Genomic DNA, 27,998 nt, shown 5'->3' with positions numbered 1-27,998 from the left:
TAAGGAGGGGACGCAGGACAATGCCAGATACGGGTCAGACCAGCCGCCCCGACCCAACCCCCAAACAACCAGGAAACCGGACGCACCCAACAGCCGCCATAGCAAGTGAGACAGAGAGTGCCAGCTCCACGGCCAAGAGCATACACACTAAGGGGCAGCGGGGAGGGAAGTAGTACTGTGCACTGTCCATATATACAGGACTAGAGAAGTAGTACTGTGCACTGTCCATATATACAGGAGAAGAGAAGTAGTACTGTGCACTGTCCATATATACAGGAGAAGAGAAGTGGTACTGTGCACTGTCCATATATACAGGAGAAGAGAAGTGGTACTGTGCACTGTCCATATATACAGGAGAAGAGAAGTAGTACTGTGCACTGTCCATATATACAGGAGAAGAGAAGTAGTACTGTGCACTGTCCATATATACAGGACTAGAGAAGTAGTACTGTGCACTGTCCATATATACAGGAGAAGAGAAGTAGTACTGTGCACTGTCTATATATACAGGACTAGAGAAGTAGTACTGTGCACTGTCCTTATATACAGGGGTAGAGAAGTAGTACTGTGCACTGTCCATATATACAGGATAGAGAAGTGGTACTGTGCACTGTCTATATATACAGGAGAAGAGAAGTAGTACTGTGCACTGTCCATATATACAGGAGAAGAGAAGTAGTACTGTGCACTGTCCATATATACAGGAGAAGAGAAGTAGTACTGTGCACTGCCCATATATACAGGATAGAGAAGTAGTACTGTGCACTGTCCATATATACAGGAGAAGAGAAGTAGTACTGTGCACTGTCCATATATACAGGATAGAGAAGTGGTACTGTGCACTGTCTATATATACAGGAGAAGAGAAGTAATACTGTGCACTGTCCATATATACAGGACTAGAGAAGTTGTACTATGCACTGTCCATATATACAGAACTAGAGAAGTGGTACTGTGCACTGTCCATATATACAGGAGAGGAGAAGTAGTACTGTGCACTGTCCATATATACAGGACTAGAGAAGTAGTACTGTGCACTGTCCATATATACAGGAGAAGAGAAGTAGTACTGTGCACTGTCCATATATACAGGAGAAGAGAAGTAGTACTGTGCACTGTCCATATATACAGGATAGAGAAGTGGTACTGTGCACTGTCTATATATACAGGAGAAGAGAAGTAGTACTGTGCACTGTCCATATATACAGGACTAGAGAAGTAGTACTGTGCACTGTCCATATATACAGGACTAGAGAAGTTGTACTATGCACTGTCCATATATACAGAACTAGAGAAGTGGTACTGTGCACTGTCCATATATACAGGAGAGGAGAAGTAGTACTGTGCACTGTCCATATATACAGGACTAGAGAAGTAGTACTGTGCACTGTCCATATATACAGGAGAAGAGAAGTGGTACTGTGCACTGTCCATATATACAGGAGAAGAGAAGTGGTACTGTGCACTGTCCATATATACAGGACTAGAGAAGTAGTACTGTGCACTGTCCATATATACAGGAGAAGAGAAGTGGTACTGTGCACTGTCCATATATACAGGACTAGAGAAGTAGTACTGTGCACTGTCCATATATACAGGACTAGAGAAGTGGTACTGTGCACTGTCCATATATACAGGAGAAGAGAAGTGGTACTGTGCACTGTCCATATATACAGGACTAGAGAAGTAGTACTGTGCACTGTCCATATATACAGGAGAAGAGAAGTAGTACTGTGCACTGTCCATATATACAGTATAAGAGAAGTACTACTGTGCACTGTCCATATATACAGTATAAGAGAAGTAGTACTGTGCACTGTCCATATATACAGGAGAAGAGAAGTAGTACTGTGCACTGTCCATATATACAGGAGAGGAGAAGTAGTACTGTGCACTGTCCATATATACAGGAGAAGAGAAGTGGTACTGTGCACTGTCCATATATACAGGAGAAGAGAAGTAGTACTGTGCACTGTCCATATATACAGGAGAAGAGAAGTAGTACTGTGCACTGTCCATATATACAGGAGAAGAGAAGTAGTACTGTGCACTGTCCATATATACAGAAGAAGAGAAGTAGTACTGTGCACTGTCCATATATACAGGAGAAGAGAAGTAGTACTGTGCACTGTCCATATATACAGGAGAGGAGAAGTAGTACTGTGCACTGTCCATATATACAGGAGAAGAGAAGTGGTACTGTGCACTGTCCATATATACAGAAGAAGAGAAGTGGTACTGTGCACTGTCCATATATACAGGAGAGGAGAAGTAGTACTGTGCACTGTCCATATATACAGGAGAAGAGAAGTGGTACTGTGCACTGTCCATATATACAGGAGAAGAGAAGTAGTACTGTGCACTGTCCATATATACAGGAGAAGAGAAGTAGTACTGTGCACTGTCCATATATACAGGATAGAGAAGTAGTACTGTGCACTGTCCATATATACAGGAGAAGAGAAGTAGTACTGTGCACTGTCCATATATACAGGAGAAGAGAAGTAGTACTGTGCACTGTCCATATATACAGGAGAGGAGAAGTAGTACTGTGCACTGTCCATATATACGGGACTAGAGAAGTGGTACTGTGCACTGCCAATATATACAGGACTAGAGAAGTAGTACTGTGCACTGTCCATATATACAGGAGAAGAGAAGTAGTACTGTGCACTGTCCATATATACAGGAGAAGAGAAGTAGTACTGTGCACTGTCCATATATACAGGAGAAGAGAAGTAGTACTGTGCACTGTCCATATATACAGGAGAGGAGAAGTAGTACTGTGCACTGTCCATATATACGGGACTAGAGAAGTGGTACTGTGCACTGCCAATATATACAGGACTAGAGAAGTAGTACTGTGCACTGTCCATATATACAGGAGAAGAGAAGTAGTACTGTGCACTGTCCATATATACAGGAGAAGAGAAGTAGTACTGTGCACTGTCCATATATACAGGAGAGGAGAAGTAGTACTGTGCACTGTCCATATATACAGGACTAGAGAAGTAGTACTGTGCACTGTCCATATATACAGGAGAAGAGAAGTAGTACTGTGCACTGCCCATATATATACAGGAGAAGAGAAGTGGTACTGTGCACTGTCCATATATACAGGAGAAGAGAAGTAGTACTGTGCACTGTCCATATATACAGGACAAGAGAAGTAGTACTGTGCACTGTCCATATATACAGGACTAGAGAAGTTGTACTGTGCACTGCCCATATATACAGGACTAGAGAAGTGGTACTGTGCACTGTCCATATATACAGGAGAAGAGAAGTAGTACTGTGCACTGTCCATATATACAGGAGAAGAGAAGTAGTACTGTGCACTGTCCATATATACAGGAGAAGAGAAGTAGTACTGTGCACTGTCCATATATACAGGAGAGGAGAAGTAGTACTGTGCACTGTCCATATATACAGGACTAGAGAAGTAGTACTGTGCACTGTCCATATATACAGGAGAAGAGAAGTAGTACTGTGCACTGCCCATATATATACAGGAGAAGAGAAGTGGTACTGTGCACTGTCCATATATACAGGAGAAGAGAAGTAGTACTGTGCACTGTCCATATATACAGGACAAGAGAAGTAGTACTGTGCACTGTCCATATATACAGGACTAGAGAAGTTGTACTGTGCACTGCCCATATATACAGGACTAGAGAAGTGGTACTGTGCACTGTCCATATATACAGAACTAGAGAAGTGGTACTGTGCACTGTCCATATAGACAGGACTAGAGAAGTTGTACTGTGCACTGCCCATATATACAGGACTAGAGAAGTGGTACTGTGCACTGTCCATATATACAGAACTAGAGAAGTGGTACTGTGCACTGTCCATATATACAGGACTAGAGAAGTTGTACTGTGCACTGCCCATATATACAGGACTAGAGAAGTGGTACTGTGCACTGTCCATATATACAGGATAGAGAAGTGGTACTGTGCACTGTCCATATATACAGGAGAAGAGAAGTAGTACTGTGCACTGTCCATATATACAGGAGAGGAGAAGTAGTACTGTGCACTGTCCATATATACAGGAGAAGAGAAGTAGTACTGTGCACTGTCCATATATACAGGAGAAGAGAAGTGGTACTGTGCACTGTCCATATATACAGGACTAGAGAAGTGGTACTGTGCACTGTCCATATATACAGGAGAAGAGAAGTGGTACTGTGCACTGCCAATATATACAGGACTAGAGAAGTAGTACTGTGCACTGTCCATATATACAGGACTAGAGAAGTTGTACTGTGCACTGTCCATATATACAGGAGAAGAGAAGTAGTACTGTGCACTGTCCATATATACAGGAGAAGAGAAGTAGTACTGTGCACTGTCCATATATACAGGAGAGGAGAAGTAGTACTGTGCACTGTCCATATATACAGGACTAGAGAAGTGGTACTGTGCACTGCCAATATATACAGGACTAGAGAAGTAGTACTGTGCACTGTCCATATATACAGGAGAAGAGAAGTAGTACTGTGCACTGTCCATATATACAGGAGAAGAGAAGTAGTACTGTGCACTGTCCATATATACAGGAGAAGAGAAGTAGTACTGTGCACTGTCCATATATACAGGAGAGGAGAAGTAGTACTGTGCACTGTCCATATATACAGGACTAGAGAAGTGGTACTGTGCACTGCCAATATATACAGGACTAGAGAAGTAGTACTGTGCACTGTCCATATATACAGGAGAAGAGAAGTAGTACTGTGCACTGCCCATATATATACAGGAGAAGAGAAGTGGTACTGTGCACTGTCCATATATACAGGAGAAGAGAAGTAGTACTGTGCACTGTCCATATATACAGGACAAGAGAAGTAGTACTGTGCACTGTCCATATATACAGGACTAGAGAAGTTGTACTGTGCACTGCCCATATATACAGGACTAGAGAAGTGGTACTGTGCACTGTCCATACATACAGAACTAGAGAAGTGGTACTGTGCACTGTCCATATATACAGGACTAGAGAAGTTGTACTGTGCACTGCCCATATATACAGGACTAGAGAAGTGGTACTGTGCACTGTCCATATATACAGAACTAGAGAAGTGGTACTGTGCACTGTCCATATATACAGGACTAGAGAAGTTGTACTGTGCACTGCCCATATATACAGGACTAGAGAAGTGGTACTGTGCACTGTCCATATATACAGGATAGAGAAGTGGTACTGTGCACTGTCCATATATACAGGAGAAGAGAAGTAGTACTGTGCACTGTCCATATATACAGGAGAGGAGAAGTAGTACTGTGCACTGTCCATATATACAGGAGAAGAGAAGTAGTACTGTGCACTGTCCATATATACAGGAGAAGAGAAGTGGTACTGTGCACTGTCCATATATACAGGACTAGAGAAGTGGTACTGTGCACTGCCAATATATACAGGACTAGAGAAGTAGTACTGTGCACTGTCCATATATACAGGACTAGAGAAGTTGTACTATGCACTGTCCATATATACAGAACTAGAGAAGTGGTACTGTGCACTGTCCATATATACAGGATAGAGAAGTAGTACTGTGCACTGTCCATATATACAGGAGAGGAGAAGTAGTACTGTGCACTGTCCATATATACAGGAGAAGAGAAGTAGTACTGTGCACTGTCCATATATACAGGAGAAGAGAAGTGGTACTGTGCACTGCCAATATATACAGGACTAGAGAAGTAGTACTGTGCATTGTCCATATATACAGAAGAAGAGAAGTGGTACTGTGCACTGTCCATATATACAGAAGAAGAGAAGTGGTACTGTGCACTGTCCATATATACAGGAGATGAGAAGTGGTACTGTGCACTGTCCATATATACAGGAGAAGAGAAGTGGTACTGTGCACTGTCCATATATACAGGAGAAGAGAAGTAGTACTGTGCACTGTCCATATATACAGGAGAAGAGAAGTGGTACTGTGCACTGTCCATATATACAGGACTAGAGAAGTGGTACTGTGCACTGTCCATATATACAGGAGAAGAGAAGTAGTACTGTGCACTGTCCATATATACAGGAGAAGAGAAGTAGTACTGTGCACTGTCCATATATACAGGACTAGAGAAGTAGTACTGTGCACTGTCCATATATACAGGAGAAGAGAAGTGGTACTGTGCACTGTCCATATATACAGGAGAAGAGAAGTAGTACTGTGCACTGTCCATATATACAGGAGATGAGAAGTAGTACTGTGCAGTGTCCATATATACCGGAGAAGAGAAGTGGTACTGTGCACTGTCCATATATACAGGAGATGAGAAGTGGTACTGTGCACTGTCCATATATACAGGAGATGAGAAGTGGTACTGTGCACTGTCCATATATACAGGACTAGAGAAGTAGTACTGTGCATTGTCCATATATACAGGACAAAAGAAGTAGTACTGTGCACTGCCCATATATACAGGAGAAGAGAAGTAGTACTGTGCACTGTCCATATATACAGGAGAAGAGAAGTGGTACTGTGCACTGTCCATATATACAGGACTAGAGAAGTAGTACTGTGCATTGTCCATATATACAGGACAAAAGAAGTAGTACTGTGCACTGCCCATATATACAGGAGAAGAGAAGTAGTACTGTGCACTGTCCATATATACAGGAGAAGAGAAGTGGTACTGTGCACTGTCCATATATACAGAAGAAGAGAAGTGGTACTGTGCACTGTCCATATATACAGAAGAAGAGAAGTGGTACTGTGCACTGTCCATATATACAGAAGAAGAGAAGTGGTACTGTGCACTGTCCATATATACAGAAGAAGAGAAGTAGTACTGTGCACTGTCCATATATACAGGAGATGAGAAGTAGTACTGTGCACTGTCCATATATACAGGAGAAGAGAAGTAGTACTGTGCACTGTCCATATATATAGGAGAGGAGAAGTAGTACTGTGCACTGTCCATATATACAGGAGAAGAGAAGTAGTACTGTGCACTGTCCATATATACAGGAGAAGAGAAGTGGTACTGTGCACTGTCCATATATACAGGAGAAGAGAAGTGGTACTGTGCACTGTCCATATATACAGGACTAGAGAAGTAGTACTGTGCACTGTCCATATATACAGGACTAGAGAAGTAGTACTGTGCACTGTCCATATATACAGGAGAAGAGAAGTGGTACTGTGCACTGTCCATATATACAGGAGAAGAGAAGTAGTACTGTGCACTGTCCATATATACAGGAGATGAGAAGTAGTACTGTGCAGTGTCCATATATACCGGAGAAGAGAAGTGGTACTGTGCACTGTCCATATATACAGGAGATGAGAAGTGGTACTGTGCACTGTCCATATATACAGGAGATGAGAAGTGGTACTGTGCACTGTCCATATATACAGGAGAAGAGAAGTAGTACTGTGCACTGTCCATATATACAGGACTAGAGAAGTAGTACTGTGCATTGTCCATATATACAGGACAAAAGAAGTAGTACTGTGCACTGCCCATATATACAGGAGAAGAGAAGTAGTACTGTGCACTGTCCATATATACAGGAGAAGAGAAGTGGTACTGTGCACTGTCCATATATACAGAAGAAGAGAAGTGGTACTGTGCACTGTCCATATATACAGAAGAAGAGAAGTGGTACTGTGCACTGTCCATATATACAGAAGAAGAGAAGTGGTACTGTGCACTGTCCATATATACAGAAGAAGAGAAGTAGTACTGTGCACTGTCCATATATACAGGAGATGAGAAGTAGTACTGTGCACTGTCCATATATACAGGAGAAGAGAAGTAGTACTGTGCACTGTCCATATATATAGGAGAGGAGAAGTAGTACTGTGCACTGTCCATATATACAGGAGAAGAGAAGTAGTACTGTGCACTGTCCATATATACAGGAGAAGAGAAGTGGTACTGTGCACTGTCCATATATACAGGAGAGGAGAAGTAGTACTGTGCACTGTCCATATATACAGGAGATGAGAAGTAGTACTGTGCACTGTCCATATATACAGAAGAAGAGAAGTGGTACTGTGCACTGTCCATATATACAGGACTAGAGAAGTAGTACTGTGCACTGTCCATATATACAGGAGAGGAGAAGTAGTACTGTGCACTGTCCATATATACAGGAGAAGAGAAGTAGTACTGTGCACTGTCCATATATACAGAAGAAGAGAAGTGGTACTGTGCACTGTCCATATATACAGGAGAAGAGAAGTAGTACTGTGCACTGTCTATATATACAGGACTAGAGAAGTGGTACTGTGCACTGTCCATATATACAGGAGAAGAGAAGTAGTACTGTGCACTGTCCATATATACAGGAGAAGAGAAGTAGTACTGTGCACTGTCCATATATACAGGAGAAGAGAAGTAGTACTGTGCACTGTCCATATATACAGGAGAAGAGAAGTAGTACTGTGCACTGTCCATATATACAGGAGAAGAGAAGTAGTACTGTGCACTGTCCATATATACAGGAGAAGAGAAGTAGTACTGTGCACTGTCCATATATACAGGACTAGAAGTAGTACTGTGCACATGCTGACACCCCTCCCCCCTCCGCCCTGGCACGGCTCTATATTTGGTGCTGGCCTCCTCGGCCCCCCTGTTCTGTGCTCAGGAAACCCCACATCAGCTGCAAGTCATTTCAGAGGAGATTTTTGGCAGATTATGTAATTATTTTATCCGTAACGCCGGAGCCAGAAAACATGTAACGTGAATCCGTCTGACACACGGCGCCTGCGCAGACACAGTAGTCAGGAGCGGTGACACCTGGAGAGCAGCAATGGCCGAACCCCAGGATAACACCCGGCACCCACAAATACTCAACCAACAGTCCGGGGGAATATACCAAATGATGTCACATTATATGTCCTCAGGGAAATGCTTCTTTCTCCTCCATCGGCCTCTTCTCTCTTCCTCCTCCTTCCCGTTATAACAAAGTAACATTCATTGTAACATCTCCTTTGAATCCATCTTGGTGTTGGGGATGGAGTGTGACGTACTGCAGGATGAGATAGCATGTCCCTATAGAAGTCTATGGAGAGGGGAAAAGAAAGCAGGTCTGGGTGAGACGCTGCTGCAGATCAGAGTAAGTTTCTATCTGATCCCAAGTAGTTTATTGAGGTCCTTACAGGTCAGTCCTCCTGAGTGAGACGTAATAAGCAGATTCTCCTTGTGTATGGGAAACATCACAGCCCATGTTCTCCTCCCGCCATGTCAGGGAGAGCCAAAAATTACAGCTGCAGAGGGTAAAACGGTTCACCCACCATGACACCATCTTTCTAGAAAGCACCAGAAGGCCCAACGTCTCAGCAGACATCTTCTTCTTCTTTCCTTATTTTCCGTTGGTTCTTCTTCGTCATTTAGCTTTGGTCCAGAGCTTGCCATGTGGCCGGGGGCTGACAGTCTCATTAAGTTTCAGGAGCTATTGCCAGAAACAGCGTTGGATGGTTTTTATATTGGAGGAACGTGATACAACTGGTGCAGTCAATGGTGGACCCATCCTTGTGGAAGGGCTATGGTAAGGCGTGGACCAAGTGGTGGAACCTAGTAGGGACGGGACGCCTAAGAGTGAAGACCTGAGATACTTGGGTTGTCCATGGCATGGCGAGTCTTAGACATTGAGTGTAGTAGTTGGGATGGAGCAAGGTGGCCAAATATTTCACAACCCCTCAGGCATTGAAGAGACGGACAGAGTGTTGGATGGGATTGCAGGTGTCCTCTCTTCCCGCCCGGGTTATCAGGAGCGTCGTCTTCTCTTTGCTCTTCCAGGGTTGATTCTTTCTTATTCGGCACAGATTGTTATTTGGCTTTTTTTGGCCGCTGCAGGTTCAGGAGTTGGATTCTCCTTGGTAGTCCAGGTCTCGAAGGCCTTCGGTGCGATGTTGTCCTAGCACGTCTCTGTATTCAGACTCTTATGGGCAGGGGTCTAGATCTCGGAGCTGCTCGACAGGATGCGTTTCGAATTGGTAGGAACGAGGCTGGGACCTGGTAATGTTGAGGTGGGGTGGAGACACATCAGAGGTCTTTGATAGGCTCAGGTAGCGCCTAAAGCCATAACAATGTAGCAAAGTAGAATCTTGTCCTGTTATTTAGGTTCCTCGTGATGGGAGGAAAATGTGGAGGACAGACCGGGAACTGATCTTAGGATTCTTTGCCCCATTTGTAGTGTGGTGGTCCACAATTATCCCAGGGGTCACTTGGCAAGATTCTGGGGCAATGGAAAAGGCCCGTAGAACTGTGAAGTCCAAGCTCCTCCATCTTGCTCAGCAGCCCCAGGGATATAAGAGGATCCCTGACCACAACCTCTCACCAGATGGTGGAGTGAAAGCTTTTTGTCCCGTTGTGTTGTCGGTTCTGGACGATTTCTCTATTACTGTTTCTACAAAATTATGGGGATAACGTCTTTCCTTAGGGAGAGGCCACCTTCTCCGGTGTGTGGAGACTTATACAGCCATAGCTTGTTTGTTTTTTATCGAAGACCTCACACAGTGCACAAAAAAAGTGGGAGTGCCACTAAAAAAAACGTGCCCAGGATGCTGTCAAAAATGTACCCTTTCCCTAAAGGGAAGGGGGTTCCCGACATTTACCGTTCCCCACAAGGCCCAAAAGGTGCCAAGCAGAGTCGAGTACCAGTGGGCTCACAGCCGAAGCCGAAATCCCTCAAACATCCTTTTCCCCTTGAGCTGCCACCACCTAGGGTACTACGGACTGACCCTCGTCCAGTTTCTCCTTGGGCTGCCACCACCTAGGATACTAAGGACTGACCCTTGTCCAGTTTCTCCTTGAGCTGCCACCACCTAGGGTACTACGGACTGACCCTTGTCCAGTTTCTCCTTGAGCTGCCACCACCTAGGGTACTACGGACTGACCCTCGTCCAGTTTCTCCTTGAGCTGCCACCACCTAGGGTACTACGGACTGACCCTTGTCCAGTTTCTCCTTGAGCTGCCACCACCTAGGGTACTACGGACTGACCCTCGTCCAGTTTCTCCTTGGGCTGCCACCACCTCGGATACTCCTGGACTCAGACCAAGTACCTGCGTCCGCCCCAGTCAACCCAGGGCGGATCACCAAGAAAGACAGAAGGGAGGCCCATTACAGACTTCACCTCCCAAATGACCATCGGGGGCGTTCCAAAAGTGTACAAAAAGAAGTGAAAACAGATAAATAAGTGGTAACGTGCCATCAAGGCCCGGTTCACCGCCGGATCTATAAAAATTCTCCCGCTCTGGTAAACCAGGCATAGGGAGTGGGTGCTCAAAAAGGTGTGAACTTGTGCCACGCAATGTGCCGAAAACCAGTGGGTTTCCCACGCCAAGTCGTCTAAGGCACCCCGGGGTCCACTCTGCCCCCCAAGGCACAACACAAGAGGCTTTCGAGCGCTCCCCGACCCCCAGCCAAAAAACACTGGCACCAAAGCACCAGGTGGTCATGTTGCCAGCGTCTGCAGCGTTCTGTCAGTTCCCTACAGTGGCCGGAGCCAAAACCACTGGCGGAACCGATTACTGACTGCGTCCCCCGGCAACATGCCCAAAGCGGTTCTCTCATTCCCACCTCCACAGGGTTCGGTCTACTCCCGCCAGGGCGTTTCCAGTCCACCCCAGCGGTTTCACTTACTTCCTGCTTCTGATAAGGACAGATACTACACTCGATCTTAGCCAAAAGGCCGAGAAGCGATGCACAGTCGCTCTACTGCAAGGGAACATGGGAAAAATATGCAAATCTGTCTCCCAAGATGTGAACAGGGAGACAGTGCCTCTGTTATGCTGCCCTCTATGGGAAGCACCATGAACATCATGCCCGACTTTCCCAGAAGCCTTTGCTGCATAATGTGGGGTTACAACCAAATCAATTTCTCAGCTACGGACGGCGCCGTTTCTGTCTGGTTGGACCTCGTCAGCGCAGCCTAGAGAGAACTGATGCCGTCCATAGCTGAGAAATTGATTTGCTTATAACCCCGCATTATGCAGCAAAGGCTTCTGGGAAAGTCGGGCATGATGTTCAGGGTGCTTCCCATAGAGGGCAGCATAACAGAGGCGCTGTCTCCCTGTTTACATCTTGGGAGACAGATTTGCATATTCTTCCCATGTTTCTACAAATTCAAGTCACAGCAAGAGAAAATAAGAGTGCTGGTAGAACTGCCCACAGGGAGGCAACAGGACAGCGATGGCCAACACATGGATCATGTCGTCTTCTTTATTCTACCGCTTAAGAATTCAAGAAAATAATTAAACTTGTGACCAAACCCCTGTGAACGTAAATCTGGTGTCAACTGTAGTCACAAGTGCGGAGAGCGCGGGGCATGGACAGTATATACAGCCGAACGGTGCGGGCCAAAGCAAAGGAAGTCACAGATGAAAAGAAGAGGAAGAGCCGAGGAAGCAAGAAGGGAAGAGAGCGCTATATATACATACTGAGACGTGATCTCATAATGTGTCCTGTTACATAGGACTGCCGGTGACATCTACTACATTACCTGTACATAGAGAGTTATCACTGTGTTATCTGTGGTGTTACATAGGACTGCCGGTGACATCTACTACATTACCTGTATATAGAGAGTTATCACTGTGTTATCTGTGGTGTTACATAGGACTGCCGGTGACATCTACTACATTACCTGTATATAGAGAGTTATCACTGTGTTATCTGTGGTGTTACATAGGACTGCCGGTGACATCTACTACATTACCTGTATATAGAGAGTTATCACTGTGTTATCTGTGGTGTTACATAGGACTGCCGGTGACATCTACTACATTACCTGTATATAGAGAGTTATCGCTGTGTTATCTGTGGTGTTACATAGGACTGCCGGTGACATCTACTACATTACCTGTACATAGAGAGTTATCACTGTGTTATCTGTGGTGTTACATAGGACTGCCGGTGACATCTACTACATTACCTGTATATAGAGAGTTATCGCTGTGTTATCTGTGGTGTTACATAGGACTGCCGGTGACATCTACTACATTACCTGTATATAGAGAGTTATCGCTGTGTTATCTGTGGTGTTACATAGGACTGCCGGTGACATCTACTACATTACCTGTATATAGAGAGTTATCACTGTGTTGTCTGTGGTGTTACATAGGACTGCCGGTGACATCTACTACATTACCTGTATATAGAGAGTTATCACTGTGTTATCTGTAGTGTTACATAGGACTGCCGGTGACATCTACTACATTACCTGTATATAGAGAGTTATCGCTGTGTTGTCTGTGGTGTTACATAGGACTGCCAGTGACATCTACTACATTACCTGTATATAGAGAGTTATCACTGTGTTATCTGTGGTGTTACATAGGACTGCCGGTGACATCTACTACATTACCTGTATATAGAGAGTTATCACTGTGTTATCTGTGGTGTTACATAGGACTGCCGGTGACATCTACTACATTACCTGTATATAGAGAGTTATCACTGTGTTATCTGTGGTGTTACATAGGACTGCCGGTGACATCTACTACATTACCTGTATATAGAGAGTTATCACTGTGTTATCTGTGGTGTTACATAGGACTGCCGGTGACATCTACTACATTACCTGTATATAGAGAGTTATCACTGTGTTATCTGTGGTGTTACATAGGACTGCCAGTGACATCTACTACATTACCTGTATATAGAGAGTTATCACTGTGTTATCTGTAGTGTTACATAGGACTGCCAGTGACATCTACTACATTACATAGGACTGCCGGTGACATCTACTACATTACCTGTATATAGAAAGTTATCACTGTGTTATCTGTGGTGTTACATAGGACTGCCGGTGACATCTACTACATTACCTGTATATAGAAAGTTATCACTGTGTTATCTGTGGTGTTACATAGGACTGCCGGTGACATCTACTACATTACCTGTACTCAGAGAGTTATCACTGTGTTATCTGTGGTGTTACATAGGACTGCCGGTGACATCTACTACATTATCTGTATATAGAGAGTTATCACTGTGTTATCTGTAGTGTTACATAGGACTGCAGGTGACATCTACTACATTACCTGTATATAGAGAGTTATCACTGTGTTATCTGTGGTGTTACATAGGACTGCCGGTGACATCTACTACATTACCTGTATATAGAGAGTTATCACTGTGTTATCTGTGGTGTTACATAGGACTGCCGGTGACATCTACTACATTACCTGTATATAGAGAGTTATCACTGTGTTATCTGTGGTGTTACATAGGACTGCCGGTGACATCTACTACATTACCTGTATATAGAGAGTTATCACTGTGTTATCTGTGGTGTTACATAGGACTGCCGGTGACATCTACTACATTACCTGTATATAGAGAGTTATCACTGTGTTATCTGTGGTGTTACATAGGACTGCCGGTGACATCTACTACATTACCTGTATATAGAGAGTTATCACTGTGTTATCTGTGGTGTTACATAGGACTGCCGGTGACATCTACTACATTACCTGTATATAGAGAGTTATCACTGTGTTATCTGTGGTGTTACATAGGACTGCCGGTGACATCTACTACATTACCTGTATATAGAGAGTTATCACTGTGTTATCTGTGGTGTTACATAGGACTGCCGGTGACATCTACTACATTACCTGTATATAGAGAGTTATCACTGTGTTATCTGTGGTGTTACATAGGACTGCCGGTGACATCTACTACATTACCTGTACTCAGAGAGTTATCACTGTGTTATCTGTGGTGTTACATAGGACTGCCGGTGACATCTACTACATTACCTGTATATAGAGAGTTATCACTGTGTTATCTGTGGTGTTACATAGGACTGCCGGTGATATCTACTACATTACCTGTATATAGAGAGTTATCACTGTGTTATCTGTGGTGTTACATAGGACTGCCGGTGACATCTACTACATTACCTGTATATAGAGAGTTATCACTGTGTTATCTGTGCTGTTACATAGGACTGCCGGTGACATCTACTACATTACCTGTATATAGAGAGTGATCACTGTGTTATCTGTGGTGTTACATAGGACTGCCGGTGACATCTACTACATTACCTGTATATAGAGAGTTATCACTGTGTTATCTGTGGTGTTACATAGGACTGCCGGTGACATCTACTACATTACCTGTACTCAGAGAGTTATCACTGTGTTATCTGTGGTGTTACATAGGACTGCCGGTGACATCTACTACATTACCTGTATATAGAGAGTTATCACTGTGTTATCTGTAGTGTTACATAGGACTGCCGGTGGCATCTACTACATTACCTGTATATAGAGAGTTATCACTGTGTTATCTGTAGTGTTACATAGGACTGCCGGTGACATCTACTACATTATCTGTATATAGAGAGTTATCACTGTGTTATCTGTGGTGTTACATAGGACTGCCGGTGACATCTACTACATTACCTGTATATAGAGAGTTATCACTGTGTTATCTGTGGTGTTACATAGGACTGCCGGTGACATCTACTACATTACCTGTATATAGAGAGTTATCACTGTGTTATCTGTGCTGTTACATAGGACTGCCGGTGACATCTACTACATTACCTGTATATAGAGAGTGATCACTGTGTTATCTGTGGTGTTACATAGGACTGCTGGTGACATCTACTACATTACCTGTATATAGAGAGTTATCACTGTGTTATCTGTGGTGTTACATAGGACTGCCGGTGACATCTACTACATTACCTGTATATAGAGAGTTATCACTGTGTTATCTGTAGTGTTACATAGGACTGCCGGTGGCATCTACTACATTACCTGTATATAGAGAGTTATCACTGTGTTATCTGTAGTGTTACATAGGACTGCCGGTGACATCTACTACATTACCTGTATATAGAGAGTTATCACTGTGTTATCTGTGGTGTTACATAGGACTGCCGGTGACATCTACTACATTACCTGTATATAGAGAGTTATCACTGTGTTATCTGTGGTGTTACATAGGACTGCCGGTGACATCTACTACATTACCTGTATATAGAGAGTTATCACTGTGTTATCTGTGGTGTTACATAGGACTGCCGGTGACATCTACTACATTACCTGTATATAGAGAGTTATCGCTGTGTTATCTGTGGTGTTACATAGGACTGCCGGTGACATCTACTACATTACCTGTATATAGAGAGTTATCGCTGTGTTATCTGTGGTGTTACATAGGACTGCCGGTGACATCTACTACATTACCTGTATATAGAGAGTTATCACTGTGTTATCTGTGGTGTTACATAGGACTGCCGGTGACATCTACTACATTACCTGTATATAGAGAGTTATCACTGTGTTATCTGTAGTGTTACATAGGACTGCCGGTGACATCTACTACATTACCTGTATATAGAGAGTTATCGCTGTGTTGTCTGTGGTGTTACATAGGACTGCCGGTGACATCTACTACATTACCTGTATATAGAGCGTTATCACTGTATTATCTGTGGTGTTACATAGGACTGCCGGTGACATCTACTACATTACCTGTATATAGAGAGTTATCGCTGTGTTATCTGTAGTGTTACATAGGACTGCCAGTGACATCTACTACATTACCTGTATATAGAGAGTTATCACTGTGTTATCTGTGGTGTTACATAGGACTGCCGGTGACATCTACTACATTACCTGTATATAGAGGGTTATCACTGTGTTATCTGTGGTGTTACATAGGACTGCCAGTGACATCTACTACATTACCTGTATATAGAGAGTTATCACTGTGTTATCTGTGGTGTTACATAGGACTGCCGGTGACATCTACTACATTACCTGTATATAGAGAGTTATCACTGTGTTATCTGTAGTGTTACATAGGACTGCCAGTGACATCTACTACATTACATAGGACTGCCGGTGACATCTACTACATTACCTGTATATAGAAAGTTATCACTGTGTTATCTGTGGTGTTACATAGGACTGCCGGTGACATCTACTACATTACCTGTATATAGAGAGTTATCACTGTGTTATCTGTGGTGTTACATAGGACTGCCGGTGACATCTACTACATTACCTGTATATAGAGAGTTATCACTGTGTTATCTGTGGTGTTACATAGGACTGCAGGTGACACCTACTACATTACCTGTATATAGAGAGTTATCACTGTGTTATCTGTGGTGTTACATAGGACTGCCGGTGACATCTACTACATTACCTGTATATAGAGAGTTATCACTGTGTTATCTGTGGTGTTACATAGGACTGCCGGTGACATCTACTACATTACCTGTATATAGAGAGTTATCACTGTGTTATCTGTGGTGTTACATAGGACTGCCGGTGACATCTACTACATTACCTGTACTCAGAGAGTTATCACTGTGTTATCTGTGGTGTTACATAGGACTGCCGGTGACATCTACTACATTACCTGTATATAGAGAGTTATCACTGTGTTATCTGTGGTGTTACATAGGACTGCCGGTGACATCTACTACATTACCTGTATATAGAGAGTTATCACTGTGTTATCTGTGGTGTTACATAGGACTGCCGGTGACATCTACTACATTACCTGTATATAGAGAGTTATCACTGTGTTATCTGTAGTGTTACATAGGACTGCCGGTGGCATCTACTACATTACCTGTATATAGAGAGTTATCACTGTGTTATCTGTAGTGTTACATAGGACTGCCGGTGACATCTACTACATTACCTGTATATAGAGAGTTATCACTGTGTTATCTGTGGTGTTACATAGGACTGCCGGTGACATCTACTACATTACCTGTATATAGAGAGTTATCACTGTGTTATCTGTGGTGTTACATAGGACTGCCGGTGACATCTACTACATTACCTGTATATAGAGAGTTATCACTGTGTTATCTGTGGTGTTACATAGGACTGCCGGTGACATCTACTACATTACCTGTATATAGAGAGTTATCGCTGTGTTATCTGTGGTGTTACATAGGACTGCCGGTGACATCTACTACATTACCTGTATATAGAGAGTTATCGCTGTGTTATCTGTGGTGTTACATAGGACTGCCGGTGACATCTACTACATTACCTGTATATAGAGAGTTATCACTGTGTTATCTGTGGTGTTACATAGGACTGCCGGTGACATCTACTACATTACCTGTATATAGAGAGTTATCACTGTGTTATCTGTAGTGTTACATAGGACTGCCGGTGACATCTACTACATTACCTGTATATAGAGAGTTATCGCTGTGTTGTCTGTGGTGTTACATAGGACTGCCGGTGACATCTACTACATTACCTGTATATAGAGAGTTATCACTGTGTTATCTGTGGTGTTACATAGGACTGCCGGTGACATCTACTACATTACCTGTATATAGAGGGTTATCACTGTGTTATCTGTGGTGTTACATAGGACTGCCAGTGACATCTACTACATTACCTGTATATAGAGAGTTATCACTGTGTTATCTGTGGTGTTACATAGGACTGCCGGTGACATCTACTACATTACCTGTATATAGAGAGTTATCACTGTGTTATCTGTAGTGTTACATAGGACTGCCAGTGACATCTACTACATTACATAGGACTGCCGGTGACATCTACTACATTACCTGTATATAGAAAGTTATCACTGTGTTATCTGTGGTGTTACATAGGACTGCCGGTGACATCTACTACATTACCTGTATATAGAGAGTTATCACTGTGTTATCTGTGGTGTTACATAGGACTGCAGGTGACATCTACTACATTACCTGTATATAGAGAGTTATCACTGTGTTATCTGTGGTGTTACATAGGACTGCCGGTGACATCTACTACATTACCTGTATATAGAGAGTTATCACTGTGTTATCTGTGGTGTTACATAGGACTGCAGGTGACACCTACTACATTACCTGTATATAGAGAGTTATCACTGTGTTATCTGTGGTGTTACATAGGACTGCCGGTGACATCTACTACATTACCTGTATATAGAGAGTTATCACTGTGTTATCTGTGGTGTTACATAGGACTGCCGGTGACATCTACTACATTACCTGTATATAGAGAGTTATCACTGTGTTATCTGTGTGTTACATAGGACTGCCGGTGACATCTACTACATTACCTGTATATAGAGAGTTATCACTGTGTTATCTGTGGTGTTACATAGGACTGCCGGTGACATCTACTACATTACCTGTATATAGAGAGTTATCACTGTGTTATCTGTGGTGTTACATAGGACTGCCGGTGACATCTACTACATTACCTGAATATAGAGAGTTATCACTGTGTTATCTGTGGTGTTACATAGGACTGCAGGTGACACCTACTACATTACCTGTATATAGAGAGTTATCACTGTGTTATCTGTGGTGTTACATAGGACTGCCGGTGACATCTACTACATTACCTGTATATAGAGAGTTATCACTGTGTTATCTGTGGTGTTACATAGGACTGCCGGTGACATCTACTACATTACCTGTATATAGAGAGTTATCACTGTGTTATCTGTGGTGTTACATAGGACTGCCGGTGACATCTACTACATTACCTGTATATAGTGAGTTATCACTGTGTTATCTGTAGTGTTACATAGGACTGCCGGTGACATCTACTACATTACCTGTATATAGAGAGTTATCACCGTGTTATCTGTGGTGTTACATAGGACTGCCGGTGACATCTACTACATTACCTGTACTCAGAGAGTTATCACTGTGTTATCTGTGGTGTTACATAGGACTGCCGGTGACATCTACTACATTACCTGTACTCAGAGAGTTATCACTGTGTTATCTGTGGTGTTACATAGGACTGCCGGTGACATCTACTACATTACCTGTATATAGAGAGTTATCACTGTGTTATCTGTGGTGTTACATAGGACTGCCGGTGACATCTACTACATTACCTGTATATAGAGAGTTATCACTGTGTTATCTGTGGTGTTACATAGGACTGCCGGTGACATCTACTACATTACCTGTATATAGAGAGTTATCACTGTGTTATCTGTGGTGTTACATAGGACTGCCGGTGACATCTACTACATTACCTGTACTCAGAGAGTTATCACTGTGTTATCTGTGGTGTTACATAGGACTGCCGGTGACATCTACTACATTACCTGTATATAGAGAGTTATCACTGTGTTATCTGTGGTGTTACATAGGACTGCCGGTGATATCTACTACATTACCTGTATATAGAGAGTTATCACTGTGTTATCTGTGGTGTTACATAGGACTGCCGGTGACATCTACTACATTACCTGTATATAGAGAGTTATCACTGTGTTATCTGTGGTGTTACATAGGACTGCCGGTGACATCTACTACATTACCTGAATATAGAGAGTTATCACTGTGTTATCTGTGGTGTTACATAGGACTGCCGGTGATATCTACTACATTACCTGTATATAGAGAGTTATCACTGTGTTATCTGTGGTGTTACATAGGACTGCCGGTGACATCTACTACATTACCTGTACTCAGAGAGTTATCACTGTGTTATCTGTGGTGTTACATAGGACTGCCGGTGACATCTACTACATTACCTGTATATAGAGAGTTATCACTGTGTTATCTGTGGTGTTACATAGGACTGCCGGTGATATCTACTACATTACCTGTATATAGAGAGTTATCACTGTGTTATCTGTGGTGTTACATAGGACTGCCGGTGACATCTACTACATTACCTGTATATAGAGAGTTATCACTGTGTTATCTGTGGTGTTACATAGGACTGCCGGTGACATCTACTACATTACCTGAATATAGAGAGTTATCACTATGTTATCTGTGGTGTTACATAGGACTGCCGGTGACATCTACTACATTACCTGTATATAGAGAGTTATCACTGTGTTATCTGTGGTGTTACATAGGACTGCCGGTGACATCTACTACATTACCTGTATATAGAGAGTTATCACTGTGTTATCTGTGGTGTTACATAGGACTGCCGGTGACATCTACTACATTACCTGTATATAGAGAGTTATCACTGTGTTATCTGTGGTGTTACATAGGACTGCCGGTGATATCTACTACATTACCTGTATATAGAGAGTTATCACTGTGTTATCTGTGGTGTTACATAGGACTGCCGGTGACATCTACTACATTACCTGTATATAGAGAGTTATCACTGTGTTATCTGTGCTGTTACATAGGACTGCCGGTGACATCTACTACATTACCTGTATATAGAGAGTGATCACTGTGTTATCTGTGGTGTTACATAGGACTGCCGGTGACATCTACTACATTACCTGTATATAGAGAGTTATCACTGTGTTATCTGTGGTGTTACATAGGACTGCCGGTGACATCTACTACATTACCTGTACTCAGAGAGTTATCACTGTGTTATCTGTGGTGTTACATAGGACTGCCGGTGACATCTACTACATTACCTGTATATAGAGAGTTATCACTGTGTTATCTGTAGTGTTACATAGGACTGCCGGTGGCATCTACTACATTACCTGTATATAGAGAGTTATCACTGTGTTATCTGTGGTGTTACATAGGACTGCCGGTGACATCTACTACATTACCTGTATATAGAGAGTTATCACTGTGTTATCTGTGGTGTTACATAGGACTGCCGGTGACATCTACTACATTACCTGTATATAGAGAGTTATCACTGTGTTATCTGTAGTGTTACATAGGACTGCCGGTGACATCTACTACATTACCTGTATATAGAGAGTTATCACTGTGCTATCTGTAGTGTTACATAGGACTGCCGGTGACATCTACTACATTACCTGTATATAGAGAGTTATCACTGTGTTATCTGTGGTGTTACATAGGACTGCCGGTGACATCTACTACATTACCTGTATATAGAGAGTTATCACTGTGTTATCTGTGGTGTTACATAGGACTGCCGGTGACATCTACTACATTACCTGTATATAGAGAGTTATCGCTGTGTTATCTGTGGTGTTACATAGGACTGCCGGTGACATCTACTACATTACCTGTATATAGAGAGTTATCACTGTGTTATCTGTGGTGTTACATAGGACTGCCGGTGACATCTACTACATTACCTGTATATAGAGAGTTATCACTGTGTTATCTGTGGTGTTACATAGGACTGCCGGTGACATCTACTACATTACCTGTACTCAGAGAGTTATCACTGTGTTATCTGTGGTGTTACATAGGACTGCCGGTGACATCTACTACATTATCTGTATATAGAGAGTTATCACTGTGTTATCTGTGGTGTTACATAGGACTGCCGGTGACATCTACTACATTACCTGTATATAGAGTTATCACTGTGTTATCTGTAGTGTTACATAGGACTGCCGGTGACATCTACTACATTACCTGTATATAGAGAGTTATCACTGTGTTATCTGTAGTGTTACATAGGACTGCCGGTGACATCTACTACATTACCTGTATATAGAGAGTTATCGCTGTGTTGTCTGTGGTGTTACATAGGACTGCCGGTGACATCTACTACATTACCTGTATATAGAGAGTTATCGCTGTGTTATCTGTAGTGTTACATAGGACTGCCAGTGACATCTACTACATTACCTGAATATAGAGAGTTATCACTGTGTTATCTGTGGTGTTACATAGGACTGCCGGTGACATCTACTACATTACCTGTATATAGAGGGTTATCACTGTGTTATCTGTGGTGTTACATAGGACTGCCAGTGACATCTACTACATTACCTGTATATAGAGAGTTATCACTGTGTTATCTGTGGTGTTACATAGGACTGCCGGTGACATCTACTACATTACCTGTATATAGAGAGTTATCACTGTGTTATCTGTAGTGTTACATAGGACTGCCAGTGACATCTACTACATTACATAGGACTGCCGGTGACATCTACTACATTACCTGTATATAGAAAGTTATCGCTGTGTTATCTGTGGTGTTACATAGGACTGCAGGTGACATCTACTACATTACCTGTATATAGAGAGTTATCACTGTGTTATCTGTGGTGTTACATAGGACTGCCGGTGACATCTACTACATTACCTGTATATAGAGAGTTATCACTGTGTTATCTGTGGTGTTACATAGGACTGCAGGTGACACCTACTACATTACCTGTATATAGAGAGTTATCACTGTGTTATCTGTGGTGTTACATAGGACTGCCGGTGACATCTACTACATTACCTGTATATAGAGAGTTATCACTGTGTTATCTGTGGTGTTACATAGGACTGCCGGTGACATCTACTACATTACCTGTATATAGAGAGTTATCACTGTGTTATCTGTGTGTTACATAGGACTGCCGGTGACATCTACTACATTACCTGTATATAGAGAGTTATCACTGTGTTATCTGTGGTGTTACATAGGACTGCCGGTGACATCTACTACATTACCTGTATATAGAGAGTTATCACTGTGTTATCTGTGGTGTTACATAGGACTGCCGGTGACATCTACTACATTACCTGTATATAGAGAGTTATCACTGTGTTATCTGTGCTGTTACATAGGACTGCCGGTGACATCTACTACATTACCTGTATATAGAGAGTGATCACTGTGTTATCTGTGGTGTTACATAGGACTGCCGGTGACATCTACTACATTACCTGTATATAGTGAGTTATCACTGTGTTATCTGTGGTGTTACATAGGACTGCCGGTGACATCTACTACATTACCTGTATATAGAGAGTTATCACCGTGTTATCTGTGGTGTTACATAGGACTGCCGGTGACATCTACTACATTACCTGTACTCAGAGAGTTATCACTGTGTTATCTGTAGTGTTACATAGGACTGCCGGTGGCATCTACTACATTACCTGTATATAGAGAGTTATCACTGTGTTATCTGTGGTGTTACATAGGACTGCCGGTGACATCTACTACATTACCTGTATATAGAGAGTTATCACTGTGTTATCTGTGGTGTTACATAGGACTGCCGGTGACATCTACTACATTACCTGTATATAGAGAGTTATCACTGTGTTATCTGTGGTGTTACATAGGACTGCCGGTGACATCTAGTACATTACCTGTATATAGAGAGTTATCACTGTGTTATCTGTGTGTTACATAGGACTGCCGGTGACATCTACTACATTACCTGTATATAGAGAGTTATCACTGTGTTATCTGTGTGTTACATAGGACTGCCGGTGACATCTACTACATTACCTGTACTCAGAGAGTTATCACTGTGTTATCTGTAGTGTTACATAGGACTGCCGGTGACATCTACTACATTACCTGTATATAGAGAGTTATCACTGTGTTATCTGTGGTGTTACATAGGACTGCCAGTGACATCTACTACATTACCTGTATATAGAGAGTTATCACTGTGTTATCTGTGGTGTTACATAGGACTGCCGGTGACATCTACTACATTACCTGTATATAGAGAGTTATCACTGTGTTATCTGTGGTGTTACATAGGACTGCCGGTGGCATCTACTACATTACCTGTATATAGAGAGTTATCACTGTGTTATCTGTGGTGTTACATAGGACTGCCGGTGACATCTACTACATTACCTGTATATAGAGAGTTATCACTGTGTTATCTGTAGTGTTACATAGGACTGCCGGTGACATCTACTACATTACCTGTACTCAGAGAGTTATCACTGTGTTATCTGTGGTGTTACATAGGACTGCCGGTGACATCTACTACATTATCTGTATATAGAGAGTTATCACTGTGTTATCTGTAGTGTTACATAGGACTGCCGGTGACATCTACTACATTACCTGTATATAGAGAGTTATCACTGTGTTATCTGTGGTGTTACATAGGACTGCCGGTGACATCTACTACATTACCTGTATATAGAGAGTTATCACTGTGTTATCTGTGGTGTTACATGGGACTGCCGGTGACATCTACTACATTACCTGTATATAGAGAGTTATCACTGTGTTATCTGTGGTGTTACATAGGACTGCCGGTGACATCTACTACATTACCTGTATATAGAGAGTTATCACTGTGTTATCTGTGGTGTTACATAGGACTGCCGGTGACATCTACTACATTACCTGTATATAGAGAGTTATCACTGTGTTATCTGTGTGTTACATAGGACTGCCGGTGACATCTACTACATTACCTGTATATAGAGAGTTATCACTGTGTTATCTGTGGTGTTACATAGGACTGCCGGTGACATCTACTACATTACCTGTATATAGAGAGTTATCACTGTGTTATCTGTAGTGTTACATAGGACTGCCGGTGACATCTACTACATTACCTGTATATAGAGAGTTATCACTGTGTTATCTGTGTGTTACATAGGACTGCCGGTGACATCTACTACATTACCTGTATATAGAGAGTTATCACTGTGTTATCTGTGGTGTTACATAGGACTGCCGGTGACATCTACTACATTACCTGTATATAGAGAGTTATCACTGTGTTATCTGTGGTGTTACATAGGACTGCCGGTGACATCTACTACATTACCTGTATATAGAGAGTTATCACTGTGTTATCTGTGGTGTTACATAGGACTGCCGGTGACATCTACTACATTACCTGTATATAGAGAGTTATCACTGTGTTATCTGTGGTGTTACATAGGACTGCCGGTGACATCTCCTACATCAGTGCATATTGGGCAGAGTGCAGTTGTAGCAGTGCTGAGTGTGCGCCGCCGCGTGTAGTGTTTCCTCCCTGGGGTCCTGCTCCGGCCTCCTCCTCCTACATCTGGGCCGGCCGTCTCTTGTAGGGCAGAGCTGGGAGTGACTGCTCAGAGGAAACAAGTCTGGGGCTGCGGAGCGCGGACGGCTGAGGAATGATCTGCACTTTACAGAGGAAAGAAAACTTTCTCCACATCAATCAATAAACCCAAGAACGTAAAGTCACCGCCGCCATCCATCGGTGCGCCGCACACACAGGTACGTGTTCAGACTTGTAATATGGGCGCATTACCCGTCACACACACACTGCGGTAACTTATGGCCGGCGGCTGTGGAAGGGGCTAACACATTTATATTATACGGTATTACGTATCGCAGCGTCATACACAACAACACACACAATTATGTACAAATGTACCGTAACCAGAGTCCATCGCACCCACAAACATACTCCATAGCCACAGACTGAACCGATATTACCGCGCAGTGACTATACAGTGAGGGCAATAAGATTAGTATATAACGGTGCAGATATATGGCCATTTATAACACTGGTGTCTTCTTATGTGAAAGAAAAGACATTGAGCTCCAGGGCCCAGGTGTAAATACCCCACTGCACTGCCAGTGTAATGGCCGACACACAAAACTGCTCTGTATACACTGGATAGGGGCAATGTAAGATGGAGAGCAACAAGTAGATAAGGAAGATATTGACATGAAGATGTCAAACAGCTAATGCGGAGTAGAGCAACGTGTGACTGATAATATCCCTGGTGATGTGGAGGTGTGCAATGTGACTGATAATATCCCTGGTGACGTGGAGGTGTGCAGTGTGACTGATAATATCCCTGGTGATGTGGAGGTGTGCAGTGTGACTGGTACTATCCCTGGTGATGTGGAGGTGTGCAGTGTGACTGATAGTATCCCTGGTGATGTGGAGGTGTGCAGTGTGACTGATAGTATCCCTGGTGATGTGGAGGTGTGCAGTGTGACTGATAATATCCTGGTGATGTGGAGGTGTGCAGTGTGACTGATAATATCCCTGGTGATGTGGAGGTGTGCAGTGTGACTGGTAATATCCTGGTGATGTGGAGGTGTGCAGTGTGACTGGTACTATCCCTGGTGATGTGGAGGTGTGCAGTGTGACTGATAATATCCCTGGTGATGTGGAGGTGTGCAGTGTGACTGATAGTATCCTGGTGATGTGGAGGTGTGCAGTGTGACTGATAGTATCCCTGGTGATGTGGAGGTGTGCAGTGTGACTGATAATATCCCTGGTGATGTGGAGGTGTGCAGTGTGACTGATAGTATCCCTGGTGATGTGGAGGTGTGCAGTGTGACTGGTACTATCCCTGGTGATGTGGAGGTGTGCAGTGTGACTGGTAATATCCCTGGTGATGTGCAGGTGTGCAGTGTGACTGATAGTATCCCTGGTGATGTGGAGGTGTGCAGTGTGACTGATAGTATCCCTGGTGATGTGGAGGTGTGCAGTGTGACTGGTAATATCCCTGGTGATGTGGAGGTGTGCAATGTGACTGGTAATATCCCTGGTGATGTGGAGGTGTGCAGTGTGACTGATAGTATCCCTGGTGATGTGCAGGTGTGCAGTGTGACTGATAGTATCCTGGTGATGTGCAGGTGTGCAGTGTGACTGATAATATCCCTGGTGATGTGGAGGTGTGCAGTGTGACTGATAATATCCCTGGTGATGTGGAGGTGTGCAGTGTGACTGATAGTATCCCTGGTGATGTGGAGGTGTGCAGTGTGACTGATAATATCCCTGGTGATGTGGAGGTGTGCAGTGTGACTGATAGTATCCCTGGTGATGTGGAGGTGTGCAGTGTGACTGGTAATATCCCTGGTGATGTGGAGGTGTGCAGTGTGACTGATAATATCCCTGGTGATGTGGAGGTGTGCAGTGTGACTGATAGTATCCCTGGTGATGTGCAGGTGTGCAGTGTGACTGATAGTATCCCTGGTGATGTGGAGGTGTGCAGTGTGACTGATAATATCCCTGGTGATGTGGAGGTGTGCAGTGTGACTGGTAATATCCCTGGTGATGTGGAGGTGTGCAGTGTGACTGATAGTATCCCTGGTGATGTGGAGGTGTGCAGTGTGACTGATAATATCCCTGGTGATGTGGAGGTGTGCAGTGTGACTGATAATATCCCTGGTGATGTGGAGGTGTGCAGTGTGACTGGTAATATCCCTGGTGATGTGGAGGTGTGCAGTGTGACTGATAGTATCCTGGTGATGTGGAGGTGTGCAGTGTGACTGATAGTATCCCTGGTGATGTGCAGGTGTGCAGTGTGACTGATAGTATCCCTGGTGATGTGGAGGTGTGCAGTGTGACTGATAATATCCCTGGTGATGTGGAGGTGTGCAGTGTGACTGGTAATATCCCTGGTGATGTGGAGGTGTGCA

At 43.2% G+C, this 27,998-nt stretch overlaps 1 protein-coding gene, 2 long non-coding RNA genes and 1 pseudogene across 5 annotated transcripts in view; 1 reads left to right on the top strand and 3 right to left on the bottom strand.

Annotated features, from left to right (window-relative positions):
- Nucleotides 1-11,548: 11,548 nt before the first annotated feature.
- LOC142190768 (U2 spliceosomal RNA) lies at nt 11,549-11,668 on the bottom strand (annotated as a pseudogene).
- A 2,184-nt stretch (nt 11,669-13,852) lies between these two features.
- LOC142196676 (uncharacterized) lies at nt 13,853-19,754 on the bottom strand. Of its 3 annotated transcripts, none has more exons than XR_012715272.1 (6): nt 19,607-19,754; nt 19,175-19,245; nt 18,744-18,814; nt 17,273-17,343; nt 16,985-17,055; nt 13,853-14,000 (listed from the first exon to the last, which is right to left on the bottom strand). It is a non-coding gene; the product is annotated as an uncharacterized LOC142196676 (long non-coding RNA). The 3 variants fall into 3 exon arrangements; XR_012715273.1 differs by lacking the exon at nt 13,853-14,000 and adding an exon at nt 15,082-15,152; XR_012715271.1 differs by lacking the exon at nt 13,853-14,000 and having other exon boundaries at nt 16,938-17,055.
- A 2,298-nt stretch (nt 19,755-22,052) lies between these two features.
- On the bottom strand, nt 22,053-23,706 carry LOC142196691 (uncharacterized). The gene is made up of 3 exons (XR_012715276.1): nt 23,667-23,706; nt 22,948-23,018; nt 22,053-22,125 (listed from the first exon to the last, which is right to left on the bottom strand). It is a non-coding gene; the product is annotated as an uncharacterized LOC142196691 (long non-coding RNA).
- Nucleotides 23,707-25,703: 1,997 nt separating this feature from the next.
- LOC142188663 (heat shock 70 kDa protein 12B-like) overlaps nt 25,704-27,998 on the top strand; it is a 50,145-nt gene continuing 47,850 nt past the window's right edge. Inside the window, exon 1 of the mRNA XM_075261909.1 lies at nt 25,704-25,832. The gene's annotated coding sequence lies outside the window, so the exon portion shown is untranslated. The remainder of the gene's footprint in view (nt 25,833-27,998) is intronic.

The sequence above is a fragment of the Leptodactylus fuscus genome, chromosome 1 (assembly GCF_031893055.1).
Source record: "Leptodactylus fuscus isolate aLepFus1 chromosome 1, aLepFus1.hap2, whole genome shotgun sequence".
Lineage (NCBI taxonomy): Eukaryota > Metazoa > Chordata > Amphibia > Anura > Leptodactylidae > Leptodactylus > Leptodactylus fuscus.
Note: the sequence above shows the minus strand (reverse complement) of the source record. Positions and strands in the feature narration are given on the sequence as shown.